Here is a 27,417-nt window from a genome sequence, read left to right on the forward strand (position 1 = left end):
AAAATTTAAACTTTCTATTTGCAATGCAAAATGTAGTAAATTGGGCTCGTCCGGGAATTGAACCCGGGACCTCTCGCACCCGAAGCTAGAATCATACCCCTAGACCAACGAGCCGCGTTGTTTGTTCAAAGTATCTGTTATCACAGACAAAAACATTGCATTCAACCAACTTGAAAGCTGATTCAAGAATTTGAAATTTTATACTTTCTATTTGCAATGCAAAAAATAGTGAAAATTGGGCTCGTCCAGGAATTGAACCCGTGACCTCTCGCACCCGAAGCGAGAATCATACCCCTAGACCAACATGCCACGTTTTTTAATAGAAATATTCAGTCTTGACACAAATTCATTTCAATAAAACAACTTGAAAGTTCAAACAAGAATTTGAAATTTAAACTTTCTATTTGCAATGTAAAATGTACTAAAGTGGGCTCGTTCGGGAATTGAACCCGGGATCTCTCGCACCCGAAGCGAGAATCATACCCCTAGACCAACGAGCCACGTTTTATTCAAAGTATCTATTATCAGTCAAAACCATTGCATTCAAACAACTTGAAGACTGATGCAATAATTTGAAATTTTATACTTTCTATTTGCAATGTAAAGGGTCCATTTTAATCCAACAACTTGAAAGCTCAAACAAGAATTTGAAAATTTAAACTTTATATTTGCAATGTAAAAAATAGCAGAAAATTGGGCTCGTCCGGGAATTGAACCCGGGACCTCTCGCACCCGAAGCGAAAATCATAGCCCTAGACCAACTAGCCGCGTTTTTTATTCAAAGTATCTATTATCAGACTCAAAACCATTGCATTCACACAACTTGAAGGCTGATACAATAATTGAAAATTTTATACTTTCTATTTGCAATGTAAAATGTAGTGACGTGGGCTCGTCCGGGAATTGAACCCGGGACCTCTCGCACCCGAAGCGAGAATCATACCCCTAGACCAACGAGCCGCGCTTTTTGTTCAAAGTATATATTATCACTGTCAAAACCATTGCAATCAAACAACTTTAAATCTTGAACAAGAATTTGAAGTTTTATAGTTCCTATTTGCAATGTAAACTGTAGTAAAGTGGGGTCCATTGTAATCCAACAACTTGGAAGCTCAATCAAGAATTTGAAAATTTAAACTTTCTATTTGCAATGTAAAATGTAATAAATTGGGCTCGTCCGGGAATTGCACCCGGGGCCTATCGCACCCGAAGCGACAATCATACCCCTAGACCAACGAGCCGCGACTTTGTTCAAAGTATCTATTATCACAGACAAAACCATTGCTGTCAAACAACTTGAAAGCTGAAACAAGAATTTGAAATGTTAAACTTTCTATTCGCATTGTATAGTGAAGAAAGTGTGGTCCATTGTAATTCAACAACTTGAAAGCTCAAACAAGAATTTGAAAATTTAAACTTTCTATTTGCAATGCAAAATGTAGTAAATTGGGCTCGTCCGGGAATTGAACCCGGGACCTCTCGCACCCGAAGCGAGAATCATACCCCTAGACCAACGAGCCGCGACTTTTTTTTCAAAGTATCTATTATCACAGTCAAAACCATTGCAATCAAACAACTTGAAATCTTGAACAAGAATTTGAAATTTTATAGTTCCTATTTGCAATGTAAAATGTAGTAAAGTGGGTCCATTGTAACCCAACAACTTAGAAGCCCAATAAAGAATTTGAAAATTTAAACTTTCTATTTGCAATGTAAAATGTTACAAATTGGGCTGATCCGGGAATTGAACCCGGGACCTCTCGCACCCGAAGCGAGAATCATACCCCTAGACCAACGAGCCGCGATTTTTGTTGAAAGTATATATCATCACAGTGAAAACCATTGCAATCAAACAACTTGAAATCTTAAACAAGAATTTGAAATTTGAACTTTCTATTTGCAATGTAAAATGTAATAAATTGGGCTCGTCCGGGAATTGAACCCGGGACCTCTCGCACCCGAAGCGAGAATCATACCCCTAGACCAACGATCCGCGATTTTTGTTCAAAGTATCTATTATCACAGACAAAACCATTGTAGTCAAACAAGTTGAAAGCTGATACAAGAATTTAAAATTTTATAGTTTTTATTTGCAATGTAAAATGTAGTAAATTGGGCTCGTCCGGGAATTGAACCCGGGACCTCTCGCACCCGAAGCGAGAATCATACCCCTAGACCAACGAGCCGTGATTTTTGTTCAAAGTTTATCACACTCGAAACCATTGCAATCAAACAACTTGAAAGTTGAAACTATAATTTAAAAAATCTAAGCTATCTGATTACTATCTAAAATTGAAAGAAGTTTGCTCGTCCGGGAATTGAACCCGCGACCTCTCGCACCCGTAGTGAGAATCATAACCCTCGACCGACGAGCCACGTATTCCAATAAAAACATTCATTCTTGACATAAAACCGTTGAAATCAAACAACTTGAAATCTTAAACAAGAATTTGAAATTTAAACTTTCTATTCGCAATGCAAAATGTAGTAAATTGGGCTCGTCCGGGAATTGAACCCGGGACCTCTCGCACCCGAAGCGAGAATCATACCCCTAGACCAACGAGCCGCGAATTTGTTCAAAGTATCTATTATCACAGTCAAAACCATTGCAATCAAACAACTTGAAATCTTAAACAAGAATTTGAAATTTTATAGTTCCTATTTGCAATGTAAAATGTAGTAAAGTGGGGTCCATTGTAATCCAACAACTTGGAAGCTCAATCAAGAATTTGAAAATTTAAACTTTCTATTTGCAATGTAAAATGTAATAAATTGGGCTCGTCCGGGAATTGAACCCGGGACCTCTCGCACCCGAAGCGAGAATCATACCCCTAGACCAACGAGCCGCTATTTTTGTTCAGAGTATCTATTATCACAGTCAAAACCATTGCAATCAAACAACTTGAAATCTTGAACAAGAATTTGAAATTTTATAGTTTCTATTTGCAATGTACAGTGTAGTAAATTGGGCTCGTCCGGGAATTGAACCCGGGACCTCTCGCACCCGAAGCGCGAATCATACCCCTAGACCAACGAGCCGCGATTTTGTTCAAAGTTTATCACACTCAAAACCATTGCAATCAAACAACTTGAAAGCTGAAACTAGAATTTAAAAAATCTAAGCTATCTGATTACTATCTCAAATTGAAAGAAGTTGCTCGTCCGTGACTTGAACCCGGGACCTCTCGCACCCGAAGCGAGAATCATACCCCTAGATCAACGAGCCACGTTTTTCGTTTAAAATATCTATTATCACAGACAAAACCATTGCAGTCAAACAACTTGAAAGCTGAAACAAGAATTTGAAATGTTAAACTTTCTATTCGCATTGTATAGTGAAGAAAGTGTGGTCCATTGTAATTCAACAACTTGAAAGCTCAAACAAGAATTTGAAAATTTAAACTTTCTATTTGCAATGCAAAATGTAGTAAATTGGGCTCGTCCGGGAATTGAACCCGGGACCTCTAGCACCCGAAGCGAAAATCATACCCCTAGACCAACGAGCCGCTGCTTTTGTTCAATGTATCTATTATCACAGTGAAAACCATTGCAATCAAACAACTTGAAATCTTAAACAAGAATTTGAAATTTAAACTTTCTATTTGCAATGCAAAATGTAGTAAATTGGGATCGTCCGGGAATTGAACCAGGGACCTCTCGCACCCGAAGCGAGAATCATACCCCTAGACCAACGAGCCGCCATTTTTGTTCAAAGTATCTATTATCACAGTGAAAACTATTACAATCAAACAACTTGAAATCTTTTACAAGAATTTGAAATTTAAACTTTTTATTTGCAATGCAAAATGTAGTAAATTGGGCTGGTCCGGGAATTGAACCCGGGACCTCCAGCACCCGAAGCGAGAATCATACCCCTAGACCAACGAGCCGCTGCTTTTGTTCAATGTATCTATTATCACAGTGAAAACCATTGCAATAAAACAACTTGAAATCTTAAACAAGAATTTGAAATTTAAACTTTCTATTTGCAATGCAAAATGTAGTAAATTGGGCTCGTCCGGGAATTGAACCCGGGACCTCTCGCACCCGAAGCGAGAATCATACCCCTAGACCAACGAGCCGCGATTTTTGTTCAAAGTATCTATTATCAAAGTCAAAACCATTGCAATCAAACAACTTGAAATCTTGAACAAGAATTTGAAATTTTATAGTTTCTATTTGCAATGTAAAATGTAGTGACGTGGGCTCGTCCGGGAATTGAACCCGGGACCTCTCGCACCCGAAGCGAGAATCATACCCCTAGACCAACGAGCCACGTTTTTGTTAAAAGTTTATCACACTCAAAACCATTTCAATCAAACAACTTGAAACCTGAAACTAGAATTTAAAAAATCTAAGCTATCTGATTACTATCTAAAATTATAAGAAGTTTGCTCGTCCGGGAATTGAACCCGCGGCCTCTCGCACCCAAAGTGAGAATCATAACCCTCGACCGACGAGCCACGTATTCCAATAAAACATTCATTCTTAACATACAACCATTGCAATCAAACAACTTGAAATCTTAAACAAGAATTTGAAATTTAAACTTTCTATTTGCAATGCAAAATGTAGTAAATTGGGATCGTCCGGGAATTGAACCAGGGACCTCTCGCACCCGAAGCGAGAATCATACCCCTAGACCAACGAGCCCCGATTTTTGTTCAAAGTATCTATTATCACAGTGAAAACCATTGCAATCAAACAACTTGAAAGCTCAAACAAGAATTTAAAATTTTATAGTTTTAATTTGCAATGTAAAATGTAGTATATTGGGCTCGTCCGGGAATTGATCCCGGGACCTCTCGCACCCGAAGCGAGAATCATACCCCTAGACGAACGAGCCGCGATTTTTGTTCAAAGTATCTATTATCACAGTGAAAACTATTACAATCAAACAACTTGAAATCTTAAACAAGAATTTGAAATTTAAACTTTCTATTTGCAATGGAAAATGTAGTAAATTGGGCTCGTCCGGGAATTGAACACGGGACCTCTCGCACCCGAAGCGAGAATCATACCTCTAGACCAACGAGCCGCGACTTTTGTTCAAAGTATCTATTAACACATTCAAAACCATTGCAATCAAACAACTTGAAATCTTGAACAAGAATTTGAAATTTTATAGTTCCTATTTGCGATGTAAAATGTAGTAAAGTGGGGTCCATTGTAATTCAACAACTTGGAAGCTCAATCAAAAATTTGAAAATTTAAACTTTCTATTTGCAATGTAAAATGTAATAAATTGGGCTCGTCCGGGAATTGAACCCGGGACCTCTCGCACCCGAAGCGAGAATCATACCCCTAGACCAACGAGCCACATTTTTCATTTAAAGTATCTATTATCACAGTCAAAACCATTGCAGTCAAACAACTTAAAAGCTGAAACAAGAATTTGAAATGTCAAACTTTCTATTCGCATTGTATAGTGAAGAAAGTGTGGTCCATTGTAATTCAACAACTTGAAAGCTCAAACAAGAGTTTGAAAATTTAAACTTTCTATTTGCAATGCAAATTGTAGTAAATTGGGCTCGTCCGGGAATTGAACCAGGGACCTCTCGCACCCGAAGCGAGAATCATACCCCTAGACCAACGAGCCACGATTTTTGTTCAAAGTATCTATTATCACAGTGAAAACTATTACAATCAAACAACTTGAAAGCTCAAAGAAGAATTTAAAATTTCATAGTTTTAATTTGCAATGTAAAAAGTAGCATATTGGGCTCGTCCGGGAATTGAACCCGGGAGCTCTCGCACCCGAAGCGAGAATCATACCCCTAGACCAACGAGCCGCGATTTTTGTTCAAAGTATCTATTATCACAGTGAAAACCATTGCAATCAAACAACTTGAAAGCTCAAAGAAGAATTTAAAATTTCATAGTTTTAATTTGCAATGTAAAAAGTAGCATATTGGGCTCGTCCGGGAATTGAACCCGGGAGCTCTCGCACCCGAAGCGAGAATCATACCCCTAGACCAACGAGCCGCGATTTTTGTTCAAAGTATCTATTATCACAGTGAAAACCATTACAATCAAACAACTTGAAATCTTGAACAAGAATTTGAAATTTAAACTTTCTATTTGCAATGCAAAATGTAGTAAAGTGGGGTCGATTGTAATCCAACAACTTGGAAGCTCAATCAAGAATTTGAAAATTTAAACTTTTTATTTGCAATGTAAAATGTAATAAATTGGGCTCGTCCGGGAATTGAACCCGGGACCTCTCGCACCCGAAGCGAGAATAATATCCCTAGACCAAAGAGCCGCGATTTTTGTTCAAAGTTGATCACGCTCAAAACCATTGCAATCAAACAACTTGAAAGCTGAAACTAGAATTTAAAAAATCTAAGCTATCTGATTACTATCTAAAATTGAAAAAAGTTTGCTCGTCCGGGAATTGAACCCGCGACCTCTCGCACCCAAAGTGAGAATCATAACCCTCGACCGACGAGCCACGTATTCCAATAAAACATTCATTCTTGACATAAAACCATTGCAATCAAACAACTTGAAATCTTAAACAAGAATTTGAAGTTTAAACTTTCTATTTGCAATGCAAAATGTAGTAAATTGGGCTCGTCCGGGAATTGAACCCGGGACCTCTCGCACCCGAAGCGAGAATAATATCCCTAGACCAAAGAGCCGCGATTTTTGTTCAAAGTTGATCACGCTCAAAACCATTGCAATCAAACAACTTGAAAGCTGAAACAAGAATTTGAAATGTTAAACTTTCTATTCGCATTGTATAGTGAAGAAAGTGTGGTCCATTGTAATTCAACAACTTGAAAGCTCAAACAAGAATTTGAAAATTTAAACTTTCTATTTGCAATGCAAAATGTAGTAAATTGGGCTCGTCCGGGAATTGAACCCGGGACCTCTCGCACCCGAAGCGAGAATAATACCCCTAGTCCAACGAGCCGCGATTTTTGTTCAAAGTATCTATTATCACAGTCAAAACCATTGCAATCAAACAACTTGAAAGATCAGACCAGAATTTAAAATGTTATAGTTTTAATTTGCAATGTAAAATGTAGTATATTGGGCTCGTCCGGGAATTGAACCCGGGACCTCTCGCACCAGAAGCGAGAATAATACCCCTAGTCCAACGAGCCGCGATTTTTGTTCAAAGTATATATTATCACAGACAAAACCATTGTAGTCAAACAACTTGAAAGCTGATACAAGAATTTGAAATTTAAACTTTCTATTTGCAATGCAAAATGTAGTAAATTGGGCTCGTCCGGGAATTGAACCCGGGCCCTCTCGTACCCGAAGCGAGAATCATACCCCTAGACCAACGAGCCGCGATTTTTGTTCAAAGTATCTATTATCACAGACAAAACCATTGCAGTCAAACAACTTGAAATCTTAAACAAGAATTTGAAATGTTAAACTTTCTATTCGCATTGTATAGCGAATAAAGTGTGGTCCATTGTAATTCAACAACTTGAAAGCTCAAACAAGAATTTGAAAATTTAAACTTTCTATTTGCAATGCAAAATGTAGTAAATTGGGCTCGTCCGGGAATTGAACCCGGGACCTCTCGCACCCGAAGCGAGAATCATACCCCTAGACCAACGAGCCGCGATTTTTGTTCAAAGTATCTATTATCACAGTCAAAACCATTGCAATCAAACAACTTGAAAGATCAGACCAGAATTTAAAATGTTATAGTTTTAATTTGCAATGCAAAATGTAGTAAATTGGGCTCGTCCGGGAATTGAACCCGGGCCCTCTCGTACCCGAAGCGAGAATCATACCCCTAGACCAACGAGCCGCGATTTTTGTTCAAAGTATCTATTATCACAGACAAAACCATTGCAGTCAAACAACTTGAAATCTTAAACAAGAATTTGAAATGTTAAACTTTCTATTCGCATTGTATAGCGAATAAAGTGTGGTCCATTGTAATTCAACAACTTGAAAGCTCAAACAAGAATTTGAAAATTTAAACTTTCTATTTGCAATGCAAAATGTAGTAAATTGGGCTCGTCCGGGAATTGAACCCGGGACCTCTCGCACCCGAAGCGAGAATCATACCCCTAGACCAACGAGCCGCGATTTTTGTTCAAAGTATCTATTATCACAGTCAAAACCATTGCAATCAAACAACTTGAAAGCTCAAACAAGAATTTAAAATTTTATAGTTTTAATTTGCAATGTAAAATTTAGTATATTGGGCTCGTCCGGGAATTGAACCCGGGACCTCTCGCACCCGAAGCGAGAATCATACCCCTAGACCAACGAGCCGCGATTTTTATTCAAAGTATCTATTATCACAGTGAAAATTATTACAATCAAACAACTTGAAATGTTAAACAAGAATTTGAAATTTACACTTTTTATTTGCAATGCAAAATGTAGTAAATTGGGCTGGTCCGGGAATTGAACCCGGGACCTCTCGCACCCGAAGCGAGAATCATACCACTAGACCAACGAGCCGCGACTTTTGTTCAAAGTATCTGTTATCACAGTGAAAACCATTGCAATCAAACAACTTGAAATCTTAAACAAGAATTTGAAATTTAAACTTTTTATTTGCAATGCAAAATGTAGTAAATTGGGCTCGTCCGGGAATTGAACCCGGGACCTCTCGCACCCAAAGCGAGAATCATACCCCTAGACCAACGAGCCGCGACTTTTGTTCAAAGTATTTATTATCACAGTGAAAACCATTGCAATCAAACAACTTGAAATCTTAAACAAGAATTTGAAATTTAAACTTTCTATTTGCAATGCAAAATGTAGTAAATTGGGCTGGTCCGGGAATTGAAACCGGGATCTCTCGCACCCGAAGCGAGAATCATACCACTAGACCAACGAGCCGCGACTTTTGTTCAAAGTATCTGTTATCACAGTGAAAACCATTGCAATCAAACAACTTGAAATCTTAAACAAGAATTTGAAATGTTAAACTTTCTATTCGCATTGTATAGTGAAGAAAGTGTGGTCCATTGTAATTCAACAACTTGAAAGCTCAAACAAGAATTTGAAAATTTAAACTTTCTATTTGCAATGCAAAATGTAGTAAATTGGGCTCGTCCGGGAATTGAACCCGGGACCTCTCGCACCCGAAGCGAGAATCATACCCCTAGACCAACGAGCCGCGACTTTTGTTCAAAGTATTTATTATCACAGTGAAAACCATTGCAATCAAACAACTTGAAATCTTAAACAAGAATTTGAAATTTAAACTTTCTATTTGCAATGCAAAATGTAGTAAATTGGGCTCGTCCGGGAATTGAACCCGGGACCTCTCGCACCCGAAGCGAGAATCATACCCCTAGACCAACGAGCCACGTTTTTGTTCAAAGTTTATCACACTCAAAACCATTTCAATCAAACAACTTGAAACCAGAAACTAGAATTTAAAAAATCTAAGTTATCTGATTACTATCTAAAATTATAAGAAGTTTGCTCGTCCGGGAATTGAACCCGCGGCCTCTCGCACCCAAAGTGAGAATCATAACCCTCGACCGACGAGCCACGTATTCCAATAAAACATTTATTCTTAACATACAACCATTGCAATCTTGAAATGTTAAACAAGAATTTGAAATTTAAACTTTTTATTTGCAAGGCAAAATGTAGTAAATTGGGCTGGTCCGGGAATTGAACCCGGGACCTCTCGCACCCGAAGCGAGAATCATACCACTAGACCAACGAGCCGCGACTTTTGTTCAAAGTATCTATTAACACAGTCAAAACCATTGCAATCAAACAACTTGAAATCTTGAACAAGAATTTGAAATTTTATAGTTCCTATTTGCGATGTAAAATGTAGTAAAGTGGGGTCCATTGTAATTCTACAACTTGGAAGCTCAATCAAAAATTTGAAAATTTAAACTTTCTATTTGCAATGTAAAATGTAATAAATTGGGCTCGTCCGGGAATTGAACCCGGGACCTCTCGCACCCGAAGCGAGAATCATACCCCTAGACCAACGAGCCACGTTTTTCATTTAAAGTATCTATTATCACAGTGAAAACCATTGCAATCAAACAACTTGAAAGCTCAAAGAAGAATTTAAAATTTCATAGTTTTAATTTGCAATGTAAAATTTAGCATATTGGGCTCGTCCGGGAATTGAACCCGGGACCTCTCGCACCCGAAGCGAGAATCATACCCCTAGACCAACGAGCCGCGATTTTTGTTCAAAGTATCTATTATCACAGTGAAAACCATTGCAATCAAACAACTTGAAAGCTCAAAGAAGAATTTAAAATTTCATAGTTTTAATTTGCAATGTAAAATGTAGCATATTGGGCTCGTCCGGGAATTGAACCCGGGACCTCTCGCACCCGAAGCGAGAATCATACCCCTAGACCAACGAGCCGCGATTTTTGTTCAAAGTATCTATTATCACAGTCAAAACCATTGCAATCAAACAACTTGAAATCTTGAACAAGAATTTGAAATTTTATAGTTCCTATTTGCAATGTAAAATGTAGTAAAGTGGGTCCATTGTAACCCAACAACTTAGAAGCCCAATAAAGAATTTGAAAATTTAAACTTTCTATTTGCAATGTAAAATGTTACAAATTGGGCTGATCCGGGAATTGAACCCGGGACCTCTCGCACCCGAAGCGAGAATCATACCCCTAGACCAACGAGCCGTGATTTTTGTTGAAAGTATATATCATCACAGTGAAAACCATTGCAATCAAACAACTTGAAATCTTAAACAAGAATTTGAAATTTAAACTTTCTATTTGCAATGCAAAATGTAGTAAATTTGGCTCGTCCGGGAATTGAACCCGGGACCTCTCCCACCCGAAGCGAGAATCATACCCCTAGACCAACGATCCGCGATTTTTGTTCAAAGTATCTATTATCACAGACAAAACCATTGTAGTCAAACAAGTTGAAAGCTGATACAAGAATTTAAAATTTTATAGTTTTTATTTGCAATGTAAAATGTAGTAAATTGGGCTCGTCCGGGAATTGAACCCGGGACCTCTCGCACCCGAAGCGAGAATCATACCCCTAGACCAACGAGCCGTGATTTTTGTTCAAAGTTTATCACACTCGAAACCATTGCAATCAAACAACTTGAAAGTTGAAACTATAATTTAAAAAATCTAAGCTATCTGATTACTATCTAAAATTGAAAGAAGTTTGCTCGTCCGGGAATTGAACCCGCGACCTCTCGCACCCAAAGTGAGAATCATAACCCTCGACCGACGAGCCACGTATTCCAATAAAAACACTCATTCTTGACATAAAACCATTGAAATCAAACAACTTGAAATCTTGAACAAGAATTTGAAATTTTATAGTTTCTATTTGCAATGTACAGTGTAGTAAATTGGGCTCGTCCGGGAATTGAACCCGGGACCTCTCGCACCCGAAGCGCGAATCATACCCCTAGACCAACGAGCCGCGATTTTGTTCAAAGTTTATCACACTCAAAACCATTGCAATCAAACAACTTGAAAGCTGAAACTAGAATTTAAAAAATCTAAGCTATCTGATTACTATCTCAAATTGAAAGAAGTTGCTCGTCCGTGACTTGAACCCGGGACCTCTCGCACCCGAAGCGAGAATCATACCCCTAGATCAACGAGCCACGTTTTTCGTTTAAAATATCTATTATCACAGACAAAACCATTGCAGTCAAACAACTTGAAAGCTGAAACAAGAATTTGAAATGTTAAACTTTCTATTCGCATTGTATAGTGAAGAAAGTGTGGTCCATTGTAATTCAACAACTTGAAAGCTCAAACAAGAATTTGAAAATTTAAACTTTCTATTTGCAATGCAAAATGTAGTAAATTGGGCTCGTCCGGGAATTGAACCCGGGACCTCTAGCACCCGAAGCGAAAATCATACCCCTAGACCAACGAGCCGCTGCTTTTGTTCAATGTATCTATTATCACAGTGAAAACCATTGCAATCAAACAACTTGAAATCTTAAACAAGAATTTGAAATTTAAACTTTCTATTTGCAATGCAAAATGTAGTAAATTGGGATCGTCCGGGAATTGAACCAGGGACCTCTCGCACCCGAAGCGAGAATCATACCCCTAGACCAACGAGCCGCCATTTTTGTTCAAAGTATCTATTATCACAGTGAAAACTATTACAATCAAACAACTTGAAATCTTTTACAAGAATTTGAAATTTAAACTTTTTATTTGCAATGCAAAATGTAGTAAATTGGGCTGGTCCGGGAATTGAACCCGGGACCTCTAGCACCCGAAGCGAGAATCATACCCCTAGACCAACGAGCCGCTGCTTTTGTTCAATGTATCTATTATCACAGTGAAAACCATTGCAATAAAACAACTTGAAATCTTAAACAAGAATTTGAAATTTAAACTTTCTATTTGCAATGCAAAATGTAGTAAATTGGGCTCGTCCGGGAATTGAACCCGGGACCTCTCGCACCCGAAGCGAGAATCATACCCCTAGACCAACGAGCCGCGATTTTTGTTCAAAGTATCTATTATCAAAGTCAAAACCATTGCAATCAAACAACTTGAAATCTTGAACAAGAATTTGAAATTTTATAGTTTCTATTTGCAATGAAAAATGTAGTGACGTGGGCTCGTCCGGGAATTGAACCCGGGACCTCTCGCACCCGAAGCGAGAATCATACCCCTAGACCAACGAGCCACGTTTTTGTTAAAAGTTTATCACACTCAAAACCATTTCAATCAAACAACTTGAAACCTGAAACTAGAATTTAAAAAATCTAAGCTATCTGATTACTATCTAAAATTATAAGAAGTTTGCTCGTCCGGGAATTGAACCCGCGGCCTCTCGCACCCAAAGTGAGAATCATAACCCTCGACCGACGAGCCACGTATTCCAATAAAACATTCATTCTTAACATACAACCATTGCAATCAAACAACTTGAAATCTTAAACAAGAATTTGAAATTTAAACTTTCTATTTGCAATGCAAAATGTAGTAAATTGGGATCGTCCGGGAATTGAACCAGGGACCTCTCGCACCCGAAGCGAGAATCATACCCCTAGACCAACGAGCCCCGATTTTTGTTCAAAGTATCTATTATCACAGTGAAAACCATTGCAATCAAACAACTTGAAAGCTCAAACAAGAATTTAAAATTTTATAGTTTTAATTTGCAATGTAAAATGTAGTATATTGGGCTCGTCCGGGAATTGATCCCGGGACCTCTCGCACCCGAAGCGAGAATCATACCCCTAGACGAACGAGCCGCGATTTTTGTTCAAAGTATCTATTATCACAGTGAAAACTATTACAATCAAACAACTTGAAATCTTAAACAAGAATTTGAAATTTAAACTTTCTATTTGCAATGGAAAATGTAGTAAATTGGGCTCGTCCGGGAATTGAACACGGGACCTCTCGCACCCGAAGCGAGAATCATACCTCTAGACCAACGAGCCGCGACTTTTGTTCAAAGTATCTATTAACACATTCAAAACCATTGCAATCAAACAACTTGAAATCTTGAACAAGAATTTGAAATTTTATAGTTCCTATTTGCGATGTAAAATGTAGTAAAGTGTGGTCCATTGTTATTCAACAACTTGGAAGCTCAATCAAAAATTTGAAAATTTAAACTTTCTATTTGCAATGTAAAATGTAATAAATTGGGCTCGTCCGGGAATTGAACCCGGGACCTCTCGCACCCGAAGCGAGAATCATACCCCTAGACCAACGAGCCACATTTTTCATTTAAAGTATCTATTATCACAGTCAAAACCATTGCAGTCAAACAACTTAAAAGCTGAAACAAGAATTTGAAATGTCAAACTTTCTATTCGCATTGTATAGTGAAGAAAGTGTGGTCCATTGTAATTCAACAACTTGAAAGCTCAAACAAGAGTTTGAAAATTTAAACTTTCTATTTGCAATGCAAATTGTAGTAAATTGGGCTCGTCCGGGAATTGAACCAGGGACCTCTCGCACCCGAAGCGAGAATCATACCCCTAGACCAACGAGCCACGATTTTTGTTCAAAGTATCTATTATCACAGTGAAAACTATTACAATCAAACAACTTGAAAGCTCAAAGAAGAATTTAAAATTTCATAGTTTTAATTTGCAATGTAAAAAGTAGCATATTGGGCTCGTCCGGGAATTGAACCCGGGAGCTCTCGCACCCGAAGCGAGAATCATACCCCTAGACCAACGAGCCGCGATTTTTGTTCAAAGTATCTATTATCACAGTGAAAACCATTACAATCAAACAACTTGAAATCTTGAACAAGAATTTGAAATTTAAACTTTCTATTTGCAATGCAAAATGTAGTAAAGTGGGGTCGATTGTAATCCAACAACTTGGAAGCTCAATCAAGAATTTGAAAATTTAAACTTTTTATTTGCAATGTAAAATGTAATAAATTGGGCTCGTCCGGGAATTGAACCCGGGACCTCTCGCACCCGAAGCGAGAATAATATCCCTAGACCAAAGAGCCGCGATTTTTGTTCAAAGTTGATCACGCTCAAAACCATTGCAATCAAACAACTTGAAAGCTGAAACTAGAATTTAAAAAATCTAAGCTATCTGATTACTATCTAAAATTGAAAAAAGTTTGCTCGTCCGGGAATTGAACCCGCGACCTCTCGCACCCAAAGTGAGAATCATAACCCTCGACCGACGAGCCACGTATTCCAATAAAACATTCATTCTTGACATAAAACCATTGCAATCAAACAACTTGAAATCTTAAACAAGAATTTGAAGTTTAAACTTTCTATTTGCAATGCAAAATGTAGTAAATTGGGCTCGTCCGGGAATTGAACCCGGGACCTCTCGCACCCGAAGCGAGAATAATATCCCTAGACCAAAGAGCCGCGATTTTTGTTCAAAGTTGATCACGCTCAAAACCATTGCAATCAAACAACTTGAAAGCTGAAACAAGAATTTGAAATGTTAAACTTTCTATTCGCATTGTATAGTGAAGAAAGTGTGGTCCATTGTAATTCAACAACTTGAAAGCTCAAACAAGAATTTGAAAATTTAAACTTTCTATTTGCAATGCAAAATGTAGTAAATTGGGCTCGTCCGGGAATTGAACCCGGGACCTCTCGCACCCGAAGCGAGAATAATACCCCTAGTCCAACGAGCCGCGATTTTTGTTCAAAGTATCTATTATCACAGTCAAAACCATTGCAATCAAACAACTTGAAAGATCAGACCAGAATTTAAAATGTTATAGTTTTAATTTGCAATGTAAAATGTAGTATATTGGGCTCGTCCGGGAATTGAACCCGGGACCTCTCGCACCAGAAGCGAGAATAATACCCCTAGTCCAACGAGCCGCGATTTTTGTTCAAAGTATATATTATCACAGACAAAACCATTGTAGTCAAACAACTTGAAAGCTGATACAAGAATTTGAAATTTAAACTTTCTATTTGCAATGCAAAATGTAGTAAATTGGGCTCGTCCGGGAATTGAACCCGGGCCCTCTCGTACCCGAAGCGAGAATCATACCCCTAGACCAACGAGCCGCGATTTTTGTTCAAAGTATCTATTATCACAGACAAAACCATTGCAGTCAAACAACTTGAAATCTTAAACAAGAATTTGAAATGTTAAACTTTCTATTCGCATTGTATAGCGAATAAAGTGTGGTCCATTGTAATTCAACAACTTGAAAGCTCAAACAAGAATTTGAAAATTTAAACTTTCTATTTGCAATGCAAAATGTAGTAAATTGGGCTCGTCCGGGAATTGAACCCGGGACCTCTCGCACCCGAAGCGAGAATCATACCCCTAGACCAACGAGCCGCGATTTTTGTTCAAAGTATCTATTATCACAGTCAAAACCATTGCAATCAAACAACTTGAAAGATCAGACCAGAATTTAAAATGTTATAGTTTTAATTTGCAATGCAAAATGTAGTAAATTGGGCTCGTCCGGGAATTGAACCCGGGCCCTCTCGTACCCGAAGCGAGAATCATACCCCTAGACCAACGAGCCGCGATTTTTGTTCAAAGTATCTATTATCACAGACAAAACCATTGCAGTCAAACAACTTGAAATCTTAAACAAGAATTTGAAATGTTAAACTTTCTATTCGCATTGTATAGCGAATAAAGTGTGGTCCATTGTAATTCAACAACTTGAAAGCTCAAACAAGAATTTGAAAATTTAAACTTTCTATTTGCAATGCAAAATGTAGTAAATTGGGCTCGTCCGGGAATTGAACCCGGGACCTCTCGCACCCGAAGCGAGAATCATACCCCTAGACCAACGAGCCGCGATTTTTGTTCAAAGTATCTATTATCACAGTCAAAACCATTGCAATCAAACAACTTGAAAGCTCAAACAAGAATTTAAAATTTTATAGTTTTAATTTGCAATGTAAAATTTAGTATATTGGGCTCGTCCGGGAATTGAACCCGGGACCTCTCGCACCCGAAGCGAGAATCATACCCCTAGACCAACGAGCCGCGATTTTTATTCAAAGTATCTATTATCACAGTGAAAATTATTACAATCAAACAACTTGAAATGTTAAACAAGAATTTGAAATTTACACTTTTTATTTGCAATGCAAAATGTAGTAAATTGGGCTGGTCCGGGAATTGAACCCGGGACCTCTCGCACCCGAAGCGAGAATCATACCACTAGACCAACGAGCCGCGACTTTTGTTCAAAGTATCTGTTATCACAGTGAAAACCATTGCAATCAAACAACTTGAAATCTTAAACAAGAATTTGAAATTTAAACTTTTTATTTGCAATGCAAAATGTAGTAAATTGGGCTCGTCCGGGAATTGAACCCGGGACCTCTCGCACCCAAAGCGAGAATCATACCCCTAGACCAACGAGCCGCGACTTTTGTTCAAAGTATTTATTATCACAGTGAAAACCATTGCAATCAAACAACTTGAAATCTTAAACAAGAATTTGAAATTTAAACTTTCTATTTGCAATGCAAAATGTAGTAAATTGGGCTGGTCCGGGAATTGAAACCGGGATCTCTCGCACCCGAAGCGAGAATCATACCACTAGACCAACGAGCCGCGACTTTTGTTCAAAGTATCTGTTATCACAGTGAAAACCATTGCAATCAAACAACTTGAAATCTTAAACAAGAATTTGAAATGTTAAACTTTCTATTCGCATTGTATAGTGAAGAAAGTGTGGTCCATTGTAATTCAACAACTTGAAAGCTCAAACAAGAATTTGAAAATTTAAACTTTCTATTTGCAATGCAAAATGTAGTAAATTGGGCTCGTCCGGGAATTGAACCCGGGACCTCTCGCACCCGAAGCGAGAATCATACCCCTAGACCAACGAGCCGCGACTTTTGTTCAAAGTATTTATTATCACAGTGAAAACCATTGCAATCAAACAACTTGAAATCTTAAACAAGAATTTGAAATTTAAACTTTCTATTTGCAATGCAAAATGTAGTAAATTGGGCTCGTCCGGGAATTGAACCCGGGACCTCTCGCACCCGAAGCGAGAATCATACCCCTAGACCAACGAGCCACGTTTTTGTTCAAAGTTTATCACACTCAAAACCATTTCAATCAAACAACTTGAAACCAGAAACTAGAATTTAAAAAATCTAAGTTATCTGATTACTATCTAAAATTATAAGAAGTTTGCTCGTCCGGGAATTGAACCCGCGGCCTCTCGCACCCAAAGTGAGAATCATAACCCTCGACCGACGAGCCACGTATTCCAATAAAACATTTATTCTTAACATACAACCATTGCAATCTTGAAATGTTAAACAAGAATTTGAAATTTAAACTTTTTATTTGCAAGGCAAAATGTAGTAAATTGGGCTGGTCCGGGAATTGAACCCGGGACCTCTCGCACCCGAAGCGAGAATCATACCACTAGACCAACGAGCCGCGACTTTTGTTCAAAGTATCTATTAACACAGTCAAAACCATTGCAATCAAACAACTTGAAATCTTGAACAAGAATTTGAAATTTTATAGTTCCTATTTGCGATGTAAAATGTAGTAAAGTGGGGTCCATTGTAATTCTACAACTTGGAAGCTCAATCAAAAATTTGAAAATTTAAACTTTCTATTTGCAATGTAAAATGTAATAAATTGGGCTCGTCCGGGAATTGAACCCGGGACCTCTCGCACCCGAAGCGAGAATCATACCCCTAGACCAACGAGCCACGTTTTTCATTTAAAGTATCTATTATCACAGACAAAACCATTGCAGTCAAACAACTTGAAAGCTCAAAGAAGAATTTAAAATTTCATAGTTTTAATTTGCAATGTAAAATTTAGCATATTGGGCTCGTCCGGGAATTGAACCCGGGACCTCTCGCACCCGAAGCGAGAATCATACCCCTAGACCAACGAGCCGCGATTTTTGTTCAAAGTATCTATTATCACAGTCAAAACCATTGCAATCAAACAACTTGAAATCTTGAACAAGAATTTGAAATTTTATAGTTCCTATTTGCAATGTAAAATGTAGTAAAGTGGGTCCATTTTAACCCAACAACTTAGAAGCCCAATAAAGAATTTGAAAATTTAAACTTTCTATTTGCAATGTAAAATGTTACAAATTGGGCTGATCCGGGAATTGAACCCGGGACCTCTCGCACCCGGAGCGAGAATCATACCCCTAGACCAACGAGCCGTGATTTTTGTTGAAAGTATATATCATCACAGTGAAAACCATTGCAATCAAACAACTTGAAATCTTAAACAAGAATTTGAAATTTAAACTTTCTATTTGCAATGCAAAATGTAGTAAATTTGGCTCGTCCGGGAATTGAACCCGGGACCTCTCCCACCCGAAGCGAGAATCATACCCCTAGACCAACGATCCGCGATTTTTGTTCAAAGTATCTATTATCACAGACAAAACCATTGTAGTCAAACAAGTTGAAAGCTGATACAAGAATTTAAAATTTTATAGTTTTTATTTGCAATGTAAAATGTAGTAAATTGGGCTCGTCCGGGAATTGAACCCGGGACCTCTCGCACCCGAAGCGAGAATCATACCCCTAGACCAACGAGCCGTGATTTTTGTTCAAAGTTTATCACACTCGAAACCATTGCAATCAAACAACTTGAAAGTTGAAACTATAATTTAAAAAATCTAAGCTATCTGATTACTATCTAAAATTGAAAGAAGTTTGCTCGTCCGGGAATTGAACCCGCGACCTCTCGCACCCGTAGTGAGAATCATAACCCTCGACCGACGAGCCACGTATTCCAATAAAAACATTCATTCTTGACATAAAACCATTGAAATCAAACAACTTGAAATCTTAAACAAGAATTTGAAATTTAAACTTTCTATTCGCAATGCAAAATGTAGTAAATTGGGCTCGTCCGGGAATTGAACCCGGGACCTCTCGCACCCGAAGCGAGAATCATACCCCTAGACCAACGAGCCGCGAATTTGTTCAAAGTATCTATTATCACAGTCAAAACCATTGCAATCAAACAACTTGAAATCTTAAACAAGAATTTGAAATTTTATAGTTCCTATTTGCAATGTAAAATGTAGTAAAGTGGGGTCCATTGTAATCCAACAACTTGGAAGCTCAATCAAGAATTTGAAAATTTAAACTTTCTATTTGCAATGTAAAATGTAATAAATTGGGCTCGTCCGGGAATTGAACCCGGGACCTCTCGCACCCGAAGCGAGAATCATACCCCTAGACCAACGAGCCGCTATTTTTGTTCAGAGTATCTATTATCACAGTCAAAACCATTGCAATCAAACAACTTGAAATCTTGAACAAGAATTTGAAATTTTATAGTTTCTATTTGCAATGTACAGTGTAGTAAATTGGGCTCGTCCGGGAATTGAACCCGGGACCTCTCGCACCCGAAGCGCGAATCATACCCCTAGACCAACGAGCCGCGATTTTGTTCAAAGTTTATCACACTCAAAACCATTGCAATCAAACAACTTGAAAGCTGAAACTAGAATTTAAAAAATCTAAGCTATCTGATTACTATCTCAAATTGAAAGAAGTTGCTCGTCCGTGACTTGAACCCGGGACCTCTCGCACCCGAAGCGAGAATCATACCCCTAGATCAACGAGCCACGTTTTTCGTTTAAAATATCTATTATCACAGACAAAACCATTGCAGTCAAACAACTTGAAAGCTGAAACAAGAATTTGAAATGTTAAACTTTCTATTCGCATTGTATAGTGAAGAAAGTGTGGTCCATTGTAATTCAACAACTTGAAAGCTCAAACAAGAATTTGAAAATTTAAACTTTCTATTTGCAATGCAAAATGTAGTAAATTGGGCTCGTCCGGGAATTGAACCCGGGACCTCTAGCACCCGAAGCGAAAATCATACCCCTAGACCAACGAGCCGCTGCTTTTGTTCAATGTATCTATTATCACAGTGAAAACCATTGCAATCAAACAACTTGAAATCTTAAACACGAATTTGAAATTTAAACTTTCTATTTGCAATGCAAAATGTAGTAAATTGGGATCGTCCGGGAATTGAACCAGGGACCTCTCGCACCCGAAGCGAGAATCATACCCCTAGACCAACGAGCCGCCATTTTTGTTCAAAGTATCTATTATCACAGTGAAAACTATTACAATCAAACAACTTGAAATCTTTTACAAGAATTTGAAATTTAAACTTTTTATTTGCAATGCAAAATGTAGTAAATTGGGCTGGTCCGGGAATTGAACCCGGGACCTCTAGCACCCGAAGCGAGAATCATACCCCTAGACCAACGAGCCGCTGCTTTTGTTCAATGTATCTATTATCACAGTGAAAACCATTGCAATAAAACAACTTGAAATCTTAAACAAGAATTTGAAATTTAAACTTTCTATTTGCAATGCAAAATGTAGTAAATTGGGCTCGTCCGGGAATTGAACCCGGGACCTCTCGGACCCGAAGCGAGAATCATACCCCTAGACCAACGAGCCGCGATTTTTGTTCAAAGTATCTATTATCAAAGTCAAAACCATTGCAATCAAACAACTTGAAATCTTGAACAAGAATTTGAAATTTTATAGTTTCTATTTGCAATGTAAAATGTAGTGACGTGGGCTCGTCCGGGAATTGAACCCGGGACCTCTCGCACCCGAAGCGAGAATCATACCCCTAGACCAACGAGCCACGTTTTTGTTAAAAGTTTATCACACTCAAAACCATTTCAATCAAACAACTTGAAACCTGAAACTAGAATTTAAAAAATCTAAGCTATCTGATTACTATCTAAAATTATAAGAAGTTTGCTCGTCCGGGAATTGAACCCGCGGCCTCTCGCACGTAAAGTGAGAATCATAACCCTCGACCGACGAGCCACGTATTCCAATAAAACATTCATTCTTAACATACAACCATTGCAATCAAACAACTTGAAATCTTAAACAAGAATTTGAAATTTAAACTTTCTATTTGCAATGCAAAATGTAGTAAATTGGGATCGTCCGGGAATTGAACCAGGGACCTCTCGCACCCGAAGCGAGAATCATACCCCTAGACCAACGAGCCCCGATTTTTGTTCAAAGTATCTATTATCACAGTGAAAACCATTGCAATCAAACAACTTGAAAGCTCAAACAAGAATTTAAAATTTTATAGTTTTAATTTGCAATGTAAAATGTAGTATATTGGGCTCGTCCGGGAATTGATCCCGGGACCTCTCGCACCCGAAGCGAGAATCATACCCCTAGACGAACGAGCCGCGATTTTTGTTCAAAGTATCTATTATCACAGTGAAAACTATTACAATCAAACAACTTGAAATCTTAAACAAGAATTTGAAATTTAAACTTTCTATTTGCAATGGAAAATGTAGTAAATTGGGCTCGTCCGGGAATTGAACACGGGACCTCTCGCACCCGAAGCGAGAATCATACCTCTAGACCAACGAGCCGCGACTTTTGTTCAAAGTATCTATTAACACATTCAAAACCATTGCAATCAAACAACTTGAAATCTTGAACAAGAATTTGAAATTTTATAGTTCCTATTTGCGATGTAAAATGTAGTAAAGTGGGGTCCATTGTAATTCAACAACTTGGAAGCTCAATCAAAAATTTGAAAATTTAAACTTTCTATTTGCAATGTAAAATGTAATAAATTGGGCTCGTCCGGGAATTGAACCCGGGACCTCTCGCACCCGAAGCGAGAATCATACCCCTAGACCAACGAGCCACATTTTTCATTTAAAGTATCTATTATCACAGTCAAAACCATTGCAGTCAAACAACTTAAAAGCTGAAACAAGAATTTGAAATGTCAAACTTTCTATTCGCATTGTATAGTGAAGAAAGTGTGGTCCATTGTAATTCAACAACTTGAAAGCTCAAACAAGAGTTTGAAAATTTAAACTTTCTATTTGCAATGCAAATTGTAGTAAATTGGGCTCGTCCGGGAATTGAACCAGGGACCTCTCGCACCCGAAGCGAGAATCATACCCCTAGACCAACGAGCCACGATTTTTGTTCAAAGTATCTATTATCACAGTGAAAACCATTGCAATCAAACAACTTGAAAGCTCAAAGAAGAATTTAAAATTTCATAGTTTTAATTTGCAATGTAAAAAGTAGCATATTGGGCTCGTCCGAGAATTGAACCCGGGAGCTCTCGCACCCGAAGCGAGAATCATACCCCTAGACCAACGAGCCGCGATTTTTGTTCAAAGTATCTATTATCACAGTGAAAACCATTACAATCAAACAACTTGAAATCTTGAACAAGAATTTGAAATTTAAACTTTCTATTTGCAATGCAAAATGTAGTAAAGTGGGGTCGTCCGGGAATTGAACCCGGGACCTCTCGCACCCGAAGCGAGAATAATATCCCTAGACCAAAGAGCCGCGATTTTTGTTCAAAGTTGATCACGCTCAAAACCATTGCAATCAAACAACTTGAAAGCTGAAACTAGAATTTAAAAAATCTAAGCTATCTGATTACTATCTAAAATTGAAAAAAGTTTGCTCGTCCGGGAATTGAACCCGCGACCTCTCGCACCCAAAGTGAGAATCATAACCCTCGACCGACGAGCCACGTATTCCAATAAAACATTCATTCTTGACATAAAACCATTGCAATCAAACAACTTGAAATCTTAAACAAGAATTTGAAGTTTAAACTTTCTATTTGCAATGCAAAATGTAGTAAATTGGGCTCGTCCGGGAATTGAACCCGGGACCTCTCGCACCCGAAGCGAGAATAATATCCCTAGACCAAAGAGCCGCGATTTTTGTTCAAAGTTGATCACGCTCAAAACCATTGCAATCAAACAACTTGAAAGCTGAAACAAGAATTTGAAATGTTAAACTTTCTATTCGCATTGTATAGTGAAGAAAGTGTGGTCCATTGTAATTCAACAACTTGAAAGCTCAAACAAGAATTTGAAAATTTAAACTTTCTATTTGCAATGTAAAATGTAGTAAAGTGGGTCCATTGTAACCCAACAACTTAGAAGCCCAATAAAGAATTTGAAAATTTAAACTTTCTATTTGCAATGTAAAATGTTACAAATTGGGCTGATCCGGGAATTGAACCCGGGACCTCTCGCACCCGAAGCGAGAATCATACCCCTAGACCAACGAGCCGTGATTTTTGTTGAAAGTATATATCATCACAGTGAAAACCATTGCAATCAAACAACTTGAAATCTTAAACAAGAATTTGAAATTTAAACTTTCTATTTGCAATGCAAAATGTAGTAAATTTGGCTCGTCCGGGAATTGAACCCGGGACCTCTCCCACCCGAAGCGAGAATCATACCCCTAGACCAACGATCCGCGATTTTTGTTCAAAGTATCTATTATCACAGACAAAACCATTGTAGTCAAACAAGTTGAAAGCTGATACAAGAATTTAAAATTTTATAGTTTTTATTTGCAATGTAAAATGTAGTAAATTGGGCTCGTCCGGGAATTGAACCCGGGACCTCTCGCACCCGAAGCGAGAATCATACCCCTAGACCAACGAGCCGTGATTTTTGTTCAAAGTTTATCACACTCGAAACCATTGCAATCAAACAACTTGAAAGTTGAAACTATAATTTAAAAAATCTAAGCTATCTGATTACTATCTAAAATTGAAAGAAGTTTGCTCGTCCGGGAATTGAACCCGCGACCTCTCGCACCCGTAGTGAGAATCATAACCCTCGACCGACGAGCCACGTATTCCAATAAAAACATTTATTCTTAACATACAACCATTGCAATCTTGAAATGTTAAACAAGAATTTGAAATTTAAACTTTTTATTTGCAAGGCAAAATGTAGTAAATTGGGCTGGTCCGGGAATTGAACCCGGGACCTCTCGCACCCGAAGCGAGAATCATACCCCTAGACCAACGAGCCACGTTTTTGTTCAAAGTTTATCACACTCAAAACCATTTCAATCAAACAACTTGAAACCAGAAACTAGAATTTAAAAAATCTAAGTTATCTGATTACTATCTAAAATTATAAGAAGTTTGCTCGTCCGGGAATTGAACCCGCGGCCTCTCGCACCCAAAGTGAGAATCATAACCCTCGACCGACGAGCCACGTATTCCAATAAAACATTTATTCTTAACATACAACCATTGCAATCTTGAAATGTTAAACAAGAATTTGAAATTTAAACTTTTTATTTGCAAGGCAAAATGTAGTAAATTGGGCTGGTCCGGGAATTGAACCCGGGACCTCTCGCACCCGAAGCGAGAATCATACCACTAGACCAACGAGCCGCGACTTTTGTTCAAAGTATCTATTAACACAGTCAAAACCATTGCAATCAAACAACTTGAAATCTTGAACAAGAATTTGAAATTTTATAGTTCCTATTTGCGATGTAAAATGTAGTAAAGTGGGGTCCATTGTAATTCTACAACTTGGAAGCTCAATCAAAAATTTGAAAATTTAAACTTTCTATTTGCAATGTAAAATGTAATAAATTGGGCTCGTCCGGGAATTGAACCCGGGACCTCTCGCACCCGAAGCGAGAATCATACCCCTAGACCAACGAGCCACGTTTTTCATTTAAAGTATCTATTATCACAGACAAAACCATTGCAGTCAAACAACTTGAAAGCTCAAAGAAGAATTTAAAATTTCATAGTTTTAATTTGCAATGTAAAATTTAGCATATTGGGCTCGTCCGGGAATTGAACCCGGGACCTCTCGCACCCGAAGCGAGAATCATACCCCTAGACCAACGAGCCGCGATTTTTGTTCAAAGTATCTATTATCACAGTCAAAACCATTGCAATCAAACAACTTGAAATCTTGAACAAGAATTTGAAATTTTATAGTTCCTATTTGCAATGTAAAATGTAGTAAAGTGGGTCCATTGTAACCCAACAACTTAGAAGCCCAATAAAGAATTTGAAAATTTAAACTTTCTATTTGCAATGTAAAATGTTACAAATTGGGCTGATCCGGGAATTGAACCCGGGACCTCTCGCACCCGAAGCGAGAATCATACCCCTAGACCAACGAGCCGTGATTTTTGTTGAAAGTATATATCATCACAGTGAAAACCATTGCAATCAAACAACTTGAAATCTTAAACAAGAATTTGAAATTTAAACTTTCTATTTGCAATGCAAAATGTAGTAAATTTGGCTCGTCCGGGAATTGAACCCGGGACCTCTCCCACCCGAAGCGAGAATCATACCCCTAGACCAACGATCCGCGATTTTTGTTCAAAGTATCTATTATCACAGACAAAACCATTGTAGTCAAACAAGTTGAAAGCTGATACAAGAATTTAAAATTTTATAGTTTTTATTTGCAATGTAAAATGTAGTAAATTGGGCTCGTCCGGGAATTGAACCCGGGACCTCTCGCACCCGAAGCGAGAATCATACCCCTAGACCAACGAGCCGTGATTTTTGTTCAAAGTTTATCACACTCGAAACCATTGCAATCAAACAACTTGAAAGTTGAAACTATAATTTAAAAAATCTAAGCTATCTGATTACTATCTAAAATTGAAAGAAGTTTGCTCGTCCGGGAATTGAACCCGCGACCTCTCGCACCCGTAGTGAGAATCATAACCCTCGACCGACGAGCCACGTATTCCAATAAAAACATTCATTCTTGACATAAAACCATTGTAATCCAACAACTTGGAAGCTCAATCAAGAATTTGAAAATTTAAACTTTCTATTTGCAATGTAAAATGTAATAAATTGGGCTCGTCCGGGAATTGAACCCGGGACCTCTCGCACCCGAAGCGAGAATCATACCCCTAGACCAACGAGCCGCTATTTTTGTTCAGAGTATCTATTATCACAGTCAAAACCATTGCAATCAAACAACTTGAAATCTTGAACAAGAATTTGAAATTTTATAGTTTCTATTTGCAATGTACAGTGTAGTAAATTGGGCTCGTCCGGGAATTGAACCCGGGACCTCTCGCACCCGAAGCGCGAATCATACCCCTAGACCAACGAGCCGCGATTTTGTTCAAAGTTTATCACACTCAAAACCATTGCAATCAAACAACTTGAAAGCTGAAACTAGAATTTAAAAAATCTAAGCTATCTGATTACTATCTCAAATTGAAAGAAGTTGCTCGTCCGTGACTTGAACCCGGGACCTCTCGCACCCGAAGCGAGAATCATACCCCTAGATCAACGAGCCACGTTTTTCGTTTAAAATATCTATTATCACAGACAAAACCATTGCAGTCAAACAACTTGAAAGCTGAAACAAGAATTTGAAATGTTAAACTTTCTATTCGCATTGTATAGTGAAGAAAGTGTGGTCCATTGTAATTCAACAACTTGAAAGCTCAAACAAGAATTTGAAAATTTAAACTTTCTATTTGCAATGCAAAATGTAGTAAATTGGGCTCGTCCGGGAATTGAACCCGGGACCTCTAGCACCCGAAGCGAAAATCATACCCCTAGACCAACGAGCCGCTGCTTTTGTTCAATGTATCTATTATCACAGTGAAAACCATTGCAATCAAACAACTTGAAATCTTAAACACGAATTTGAAATTTAAACTTTCTATTTGCAATGCAAAATGTAGTAAATTGGGATCGTCCGGGAATTGAACCAGGGACCTCTCGCACCCGAAGCGAGAATCATACCCCTAGACCAACGAGCCGCCATTTTTGTTCAAAGTATCTATTATCACAGTGAAAACTATTACAATCAAACAACTTGAAATCTTTTACAAGAATTTGAAATTTAAACTTTTTATTTGCAATGCAAAATGTAGTAAATTGGGCTGGTCCGGGAATTGAACCCGGGACCTCTAGCACCCGAAGCGAGAATCATACCCCTAGACCAACGAGCCGCTGCTTTTGTTCAATGTATCTATTATCACAGTGAAAACCATTGCAATAAAACAACTTGAAATCTTAAACAAGAATTTGAAATTTAAACTTTCTATTTGCAATGCAAAATGTAGTAAATTGGGCTCGTCCGGGAATTGAACCCGGGACCTCTCGGACCCGAAGCGAGAATCATACCCCTAGACCAACGAGCCGCGATTTTTGTTCAAAGTATCTATTATCAAAGTCA

The 27,417-nt window shown here is 38.2% G+C and overlaps 1 protein-coding gene and 85 non-coding genes across 86 annotated transcripts in view; 1 reads left to right on the plus strand and 85 right to left on the minus strand.

The window, feature by feature from the left end:
• Positions 1-27,417, plus strand: part of LOC146135333 (cilia- and flagella-associated protein 47-like) — a 118,398-nt gene that overhangs the window by 32,375 nt on the left and 58,606 nt on the right. The window lies entirely within an intron of this gene.
• Trnap-cgg (transfer RNA proline (anticodon CGG)) lies at positions 43-114 on the minus strand. Its single transcript has one exon. It is a non-coding gene; the product is annotated as a tRNA-Pro (tRNA).
• Trnap-cgg (transfer RNA proline (anticodon CGG)) lies at positions 429-500 on the minus strand. Its single transcript has one exon. It is a non-coding gene; the product is annotated as a tRNA-Pro (tRNA).
• Positions 889-960, minus strand: Trnap-cgg (transfer RNA proline (anticodon CGG)). The gene has a single exon. It is a non-coding gene; the product is annotated as a tRNA-Pro (tRNA).
• Positions 1,170-1,241, minus strand: Trnap-cgg (transfer RNA proline (anticodon CGG)). The gene has a single exon. It is a non-coding gene; the product is annotated as a tRNA-Pro (tRNA).
• On the minus strand, positions 1,449-1,520 carry Trnap-cgg (transfer RNA proline (anticodon CGG)). The gene has a single exon. It is a non-coding gene; the product is annotated as a tRNA-Pro (tRNA).
• Positions 1,730-1,801, minus strand: Trnap-cgg (transfer RNA proline (anticodon CGG)). The gene has a single exon. It is a non-coding gene; the product is annotated as a tRNA-Pro (tRNA).
• On the minus strand, positions 1,922-1,993 carry Trnap-cgg (transfer RNA proline (anticodon CGG)). Its single transcript has one exon. It is a non-coding gene; the product is annotated as a tRNA-Pro (tRNA).
• Positions 2,115-2,186, minus strand: Trnap-cgg (transfer RNA proline (anticodon CGG)). Its single transcript has one exon. It is a non-coding gene; the product is annotated as a tRNA-Pro (tRNA).
• Positions 2,495-2,566, minus strand: Trnap-cgg (transfer RNA proline (anticodon CGG)). Its single transcript has one exon. It is a non-coding gene; the product is annotated as a tRNA-Pro (tRNA).
• Positions 2,775-2,846, minus strand: Trnap-cgg (transfer RNA proline (anticodon CGG)). The gene has a single exon. It is a non-coding gene; the product is annotated as a tRNA-Pro (tRNA).
• On the minus strand, positions 2,968-3,039 carry Trnap-cgg (transfer RNA proline (anticodon CGG)). Its single transcript has one exon. It is a non-coding gene; the product is annotated as a tRNA-Pro (tRNA).
• Positions 3,435-3,506, minus strand: Trnap-cgg (transfer RNA proline (anticodon CGG)). The gene has a single exon. It is a non-coding gene; the product is annotated as a tRNA-Pro (tRNA).
• Positions 4,011-4,082, minus strand: Trnap-cgg (transfer RNA proline (anticodon CGG)). Its single transcript has one exon. It is a non-coding gene; the product is annotated as a tRNA-Pro (tRNA).
• Positions 4,204-4,275, minus strand: Trnap-cgg (transfer RNA proline (anticodon CGG)). The gene has a single exon. It is a non-coding gene; the product is annotated as a tRNA-Pro (tRNA).
• Positions 4,775-4,846, minus strand: Trnap-cgg (transfer RNA proline (anticodon CGG)). Its single transcript has one exon. It is a non-coding gene; the product is annotated as a tRNA-Pro (tRNA).
• On the minus strand, positions 4,967-5,038 carry Trnap-cgg (transfer RNA proline (anticodon CGG)). Its single transcript has one exon. It is a non-coding gene; the product is annotated as a tRNA-Pro (tRNA).
• On the minus strand, positions 5,248-5,319 carry Trnap-cgg (transfer RNA proline (anticodon CGG)). The gene has a single exon. It is a non-coding gene; the product is annotated as a tRNA-Pro (tRNA).
• Trnap-cgg (transfer RNA proline (anticodon CGG)) lies at positions 5,528-5,599 on the minus strand. The gene has a single exon. It is a non-coding gene; the product is annotated as a tRNA-Pro (tRNA).
• On the minus strand, positions 5,721-5,792 carry Trnap-cgg (transfer RNA proline (anticodon CGG)). Its single transcript has one exon. It is a non-coding gene; the product is annotated as a tRNA-Pro (tRNA).
• On the minus strand, positions 5,914-5,985 carry Trnap-cgg (transfer RNA proline (anticodon CGG)). Its single transcript has one exon. It is a non-coding gene; the product is annotated as a tRNA-Pro (tRNA).
• On the minus strand, positions 7,233-7,304 carry Trnap-cgg (transfer RNA proline (anticodon CGG)). Its single transcript has one exon. It is a non-coding gene; the product is annotated as a tRNA-Pro (tRNA).
• On the minus strand, positions 7,513-7,584 carry Trnap-cgg (transfer RNA proline (anticodon CGG)). Its single transcript has one exon. It is a non-coding gene; the product is annotated as a tRNA-Pro (tRNA).
• On the minus strand, positions 7,706-7,777 carry Trnap-cgg (transfer RNA proline (anticodon CGG)). Its single transcript has one exon. It is a non-coding gene; the product is annotated as a tRNA-Pro (tRNA).
• Trnap-cgg (transfer RNA proline (anticodon CGG)) lies at positions 7,986-8,057 on the minus strand. Its single transcript has one exon. It is a non-coding gene; the product is annotated as a tRNA-Pro (tRNA).
• Trnap-cgg (transfer RNA proline (anticodon CGG)) lies at positions 8,179-8,250 on the minus strand. Its single transcript has one exon. It is a non-coding gene; the product is annotated as a tRNA-Pro (tRNA).
• On the minus strand, positions 8,371-8,442 carry Trnap-cgg (transfer RNA proline (anticodon CGG)). The gene has a single exon. It is a non-coding gene; the product is annotated as a tRNA-Pro (tRNA).
• On the minus strand, positions 8,563-8,634 carry Trnap-ugg (transfer RNA proline (anticodon UGG)). Its single transcript has one exon. It is a non-coding gene; the product is annotated as a tRNA-Pro (tRNA).
• On the minus strand, positions 9,035-9,106 carry Trnap-cgg (transfer RNA proline (anticodon CGG)). The gene has a single exon. It is a non-coding gene; the product is annotated as a tRNA-Pro (tRNA).
• On the minus strand, positions 9,227-9,298 carry Trnap-cgg (transfer RNA proline (anticodon CGG)). Its single transcript has one exon. It is a non-coding gene; the product is annotated as a tRNA-Pro (tRNA).
• On the minus strand, positions 9,598-9,669 carry Trnap-cgg (transfer RNA proline (anticodon CGG)). Its single transcript has one exon. It is a non-coding gene; the product is annotated as a tRNA-Pro (tRNA).
• Positions 9,879-9,950, minus strand: Trnap-cgg (transfer RNA proline (anticodon CGG)). Its single transcript has one exon. It is a non-coding gene; the product is annotated as a tRNA-Pro (tRNA).
• Positions 10,072-10,143, minus strand: Trnap-cgg (transfer RNA proline (anticodon CGG)). Its single transcript has one exon. It is a non-coding gene; the product is annotated as a tRNA-Pro (tRNA).
• Trnap-cgg (transfer RNA proline (anticodon CGG)) lies at positions 10,265-10,336 on the minus strand. The gene has a single exon. It is a non-coding gene; the product is annotated as a tRNA-Pro (tRNA).
• Positions 10,545-10,616, minus strand: Trnap-cgg (transfer RNA proline (anticodon CGG)). The gene has a single exon. It is a non-coding gene; the product is annotated as a tRNA-Pro (tRNA).
• On the minus strand, positions 10,737-10,808 carry Trnap-cgg (transfer RNA proline (anticodon CGG)). The gene has a single exon. It is a non-coding gene; the product is annotated as a tRNA-Pro (tRNA).
• Positions 10,930-11,001, minus strand: Trnap-cgg (transfer RNA proline (anticodon CGG)). Its single transcript has one exon. It is a non-coding gene; the product is annotated as a tRNA-Pro (tRNA).
• On the minus strand, positions 11,311-11,382 carry Trnap-cgg (transfer RNA proline (anticodon CGG)). The gene has a single exon. It is a non-coding gene; the product is annotated as a tRNA-Pro (tRNA).
• Trnap-cgg (transfer RNA proline (anticodon CGG)) lies at positions 11,778-11,849 on the minus strand. The gene has a single exon. It is a non-coding gene; the product is annotated as a tRNA-Pro (tRNA).
• On the minus strand, positions 12,354-12,425 carry Trnap-cgg (transfer RNA proline (anticodon CGG)). Its single transcript has one exon. It is a non-coding gene; the product is annotated as a tRNA-Pro (tRNA).
• On the minus strand, positions 12,547-12,618 carry Trnap-cgg (transfer RNA proline (anticodon CGG)). Its single transcript has one exon. It is a non-coding gene; the product is annotated as a tRNA-Pro (tRNA).
• Positions 13,118-13,189, minus strand: Trnap-cgg (transfer RNA proline (anticodon CGG)). The gene has a single exon. It is a non-coding gene; the product is annotated as a tRNA-Pro (tRNA).
• Positions 13,310-13,381, minus strand: Trnap-cgg (transfer RNA proline (anticodon CGG)). The gene has a single exon. It is a non-coding gene; the product is annotated as a tRNA-Pro (tRNA).
• Trnap-cgg (transfer RNA proline (anticodon CGG)) lies at positions 13,591-13,662 on the minus strand. The gene has a single exon. It is a non-coding gene; the product is annotated as a tRNA-Pro (tRNA).
• Positions 13,871-13,942, minus strand: Trnap-cgg (transfer RNA proline (anticodon CGG)). Its single transcript has one exon. It is a non-coding gene; the product is annotated as a tRNA-Pro (tRNA).
• On the minus strand, positions 14,064-14,135 carry Trnap-cgg (transfer RNA proline (anticodon CGG)). The gene has a single exon. It is a non-coding gene; the product is annotated as a tRNA-Pro (tRNA).
• Positions 15,383-15,454, minus strand: Trnap-cgg (transfer RNA proline (anticodon CGG)). The gene has a single exon. It is a non-coding gene; the product is annotated as a tRNA-Pro (tRNA).
• Trnap-cgg (transfer RNA proline (anticodon CGG)) lies at positions 15,663-15,734 on the minus strand. Its single transcript has one exon. It is a non-coding gene; the product is annotated as a tRNA-Pro (tRNA).
• On the minus strand, positions 15,856-15,927 carry Trnap-cgg (transfer RNA proline (anticodon CGG)). Its single transcript has one exon. It is a non-coding gene; the product is annotated as a tRNA-Pro (tRNA).
• On the minus strand, positions 16,136-16,207 carry Trnap-cgg (transfer RNA proline (anticodon CGG)). Its single transcript has one exon. It is a non-coding gene; the product is annotated as a tRNA-Pro (tRNA).
• Positions 16,329-16,400, minus strand: Trnap-cgg (transfer RNA proline (anticodon CGG)). The gene has a single exon. It is a non-coding gene; the product is annotated as a tRNA-Pro (tRNA).
• Trnap-cgg (transfer RNA proline (anticodon CGG)) lies at positions 16,521-16,592 on the minus strand. Its single transcript has one exon. It is a non-coding gene; the product is annotated as a tRNA-Pro (tRNA).
• Trnap-ugg (transfer RNA proline (anticodon UGG)) lies at positions 16,713-16,784 on the minus strand. The gene has a single exon. It is a non-coding gene; the product is annotated as a tRNA-Pro (tRNA).
• Positions 17,185-17,256, minus strand: Trnap-cgg (transfer RNA proline (anticodon CGG)). Its single transcript has one exon. It is a non-coding gene; the product is annotated as a tRNA-Pro (tRNA).
• Positions 17,377-17,448, minus strand: Trnap-cgg (transfer RNA proline (anticodon CGG)). Its single transcript has one exon. It is a non-coding gene; the product is annotated as a tRNA-Pro (tRNA).
• Trnap-cgg (transfer RNA proline (anticodon CGG)) lies at positions 17,748-17,819 on the minus strand. The gene has a single exon. It is a non-coding gene; the product is annotated as a tRNA-Pro (tRNA).
• On the minus strand, positions 18,029-18,100 carry Trnap-cgg (transfer RNA proline (anticodon CGG)). Its single transcript has one exon. It is a non-coding gene; the product is annotated as a tRNA-Pro (tRNA).
• Trnap-cgg (transfer RNA proline (anticodon CGG)) lies at positions 18,222-18,293 on the minus strand. Its single transcript has one exon. It is a non-coding gene; the product is annotated as a tRNA-Pro (tRNA).
• On the minus strand, positions 18,502-18,573 carry Trnap-cgg (transfer RNA proline (anticodon CGG)). The gene has a single exon. It is a non-coding gene; the product is annotated as a tRNA-Pro (tRNA).
• On the minus strand, positions 18,694-18,765 carry Trnap-cgg (transfer RNA proline (anticodon CGG)). Its single transcript has one exon. It is a non-coding gene; the product is annotated as a tRNA-Pro (tRNA).
• Positions 18,887-18,958, minus strand: Trnap-cgg (transfer RNA proline (anticodon CGG)). Its single transcript has one exon. It is a non-coding gene; the product is annotated as a tRNA-Pro (tRNA).
• Trnap-cgg (transfer RNA proline (anticodon CGG)) lies at positions 19,267-19,338 on the minus strand. The gene has a single exon. It is a non-coding gene; the product is annotated as a tRNA-Pro (tRNA).
• Positions 19,547-19,618, minus strand: Trnap-cgg (transfer RNA proline (anticodon CGG)). Its single transcript has one exon. It is a non-coding gene; the product is annotated as a tRNA-Pro (tRNA).
• Positions 19,740-19,811, minus strand: Trnap-cgg (transfer RNA proline (anticodon CGG)). The gene has a single exon. It is a non-coding gene; the product is annotated as a tRNA-Pro (tRNA).
• Positions 20,207-20,278, minus strand: Trnap-cgg (transfer RNA proline (anticodon CGG)). The gene has a single exon. It is a non-coding gene; the product is annotated as a tRNA-Pro (tRNA).
• On the minus strand, positions 20,783-20,854 carry Trnap-cgg (transfer RNA proline (anticodon CGG)). Its single transcript has one exon. It is a non-coding gene; the product is annotated as a tRNA-Pro (tRNA).
• On the minus strand, positions 20,976-21,047 carry Trnap-cgg (transfer RNA proline (anticodon CGG)). Its single transcript has one exon. It is a non-coding gene; the product is annotated as a tRNA-Pro (tRNA).
• On the minus strand, positions 21,547-21,618 carry Trnap-cgg (transfer RNA proline (anticodon CGG)). The gene has a single exon. It is a non-coding gene; the product is annotated as a tRNA-Pro (tRNA).
• On the minus strand, positions 21,739-21,810 carry Trnap-cgg (transfer RNA proline (anticodon CGG)). The gene has a single exon. It is a non-coding gene; the product is annotated as a tRNA-Pro (tRNA).
• Trnap-cgg (transfer RNA proline (anticodon CGG)) lies at positions 22,020-22,091 on the minus strand. The gene has a single exon. It is a non-coding gene; the product is annotated as a tRNA-Pro (tRNA).
• On the minus strand, positions 22,300-22,371 carry Trnap-cgg (transfer RNA proline (anticodon CGG)). Its single transcript has one exon. It is a non-coding gene; the product is annotated as a tRNA-Pro (tRNA).
• On the minus strand, positions 22,493-22,564 carry Trnap-cgg (transfer RNA proline (anticodon CGG)). The gene has a single exon. It is a non-coding gene; the product is annotated as a tRNA-Pro (tRNA).
• Positions 23,426-23,497, minus strand: Trnap-cgg (transfer RNA proline (anticodon CGG)). The gene has a single exon. It is a non-coding gene; the product is annotated as a tRNA-Pro (tRNA).
• Trnap-cgg (transfer RNA proline (anticodon CGG)) lies at positions 23,618-23,689 on the minus strand. The gene has a single exon. It is a non-coding gene; the product is annotated as a tRNA-Pro (tRNA).
• Trnap-cgg (transfer RNA proline (anticodon CGG)) lies at positions 23,811-23,882 on the minus strand. The gene has a single exon. It is a non-coding gene; the product is annotated as a tRNA-Pro (tRNA).
• Trnap-cgg (transfer RNA proline (anticodon CGG)) lies at positions 24,184-24,255 on the minus strand. Its single transcript has one exon. It is a non-coding gene; the product is annotated as a tRNA-Pro (tRNA).
• Positions 24,555-24,626, minus strand: Trnap-cgg (transfer RNA proline (anticodon CGG)). Its single transcript has one exon. It is a non-coding gene; the product is annotated as a tRNA-Pro (tRNA).
• Trnap-cgg (transfer RNA proline (anticodon CGG)) lies at positions 24,836-24,907 on the minus strand. Its single transcript has one exon. It is a non-coding gene; the product is annotated as a tRNA-Pro (tRNA).
• Trnap-cgg (transfer RNA proline (anticodon CGG)) lies at positions 25,029-25,100 on the minus strand. Its single transcript has one exon. It is a non-coding gene; the product is annotated as a tRNA-Pro (tRNA).
• On the minus strand, positions 25,309-25,380 carry Trnap-cgg (transfer RNA proline (anticodon CGG)). Its single transcript has one exon. It is a non-coding gene; the product is annotated as a tRNA-Pro (tRNA).
• Positions 25,501-25,572, minus strand: Trnap-cgg (transfer RNA proline (anticodon CGG)). Its single transcript has one exon. It is a non-coding gene; the product is annotated as a tRNA-Pro (tRNA).
• Trnap-cgg (transfer RNA proline (anticodon CGG)) lies at positions 25,694-25,765 on the minus strand. Its single transcript has one exon. It is a non-coding gene; the product is annotated as a tRNA-Pro (tRNA).
• Trnap-cgg (transfer RNA proline (anticodon CGG)) lies at positions 26,075-26,146 on the minus strand. The gene has a single exon. It is a non-coding gene; the product is annotated as a tRNA-Pro (tRNA).
• Positions 26,268-26,339, minus strand: Trnap-cgg (transfer RNA proline (anticodon CGG)). The gene has a single exon. It is a non-coding gene; the product is annotated as a tRNA-Pro (tRNA).
• Positions 26,735-26,806, minus strand: Trnap-cgg (transfer RNA proline (anticodon CGG)). Its single transcript has one exon. It is a non-coding gene; the product is annotated as a tRNA-Pro (tRNA).
• On the minus strand, positions 27,311-27,382 carry Trnap-cgg (transfer RNA proline (anticodon CGG)). The gene has a single exon. It is a non-coding gene; the product is annotated as a tRNA-Pro (tRNA).

Source organism: Ascidiella aspersa, chromosome 8 (assembly GCF_963924565.1).
Source record: "Ascidiella aspersa chromosome 8, kaAscAspe10.2, whole genome shotgun sequence".
Lineage (NCBI taxonomy): Eukaryota > Metazoa > Chordata > Ascidiacea > Phlebobranchia > Ascidiidae > Ascidiella > Ascidiella aspersa.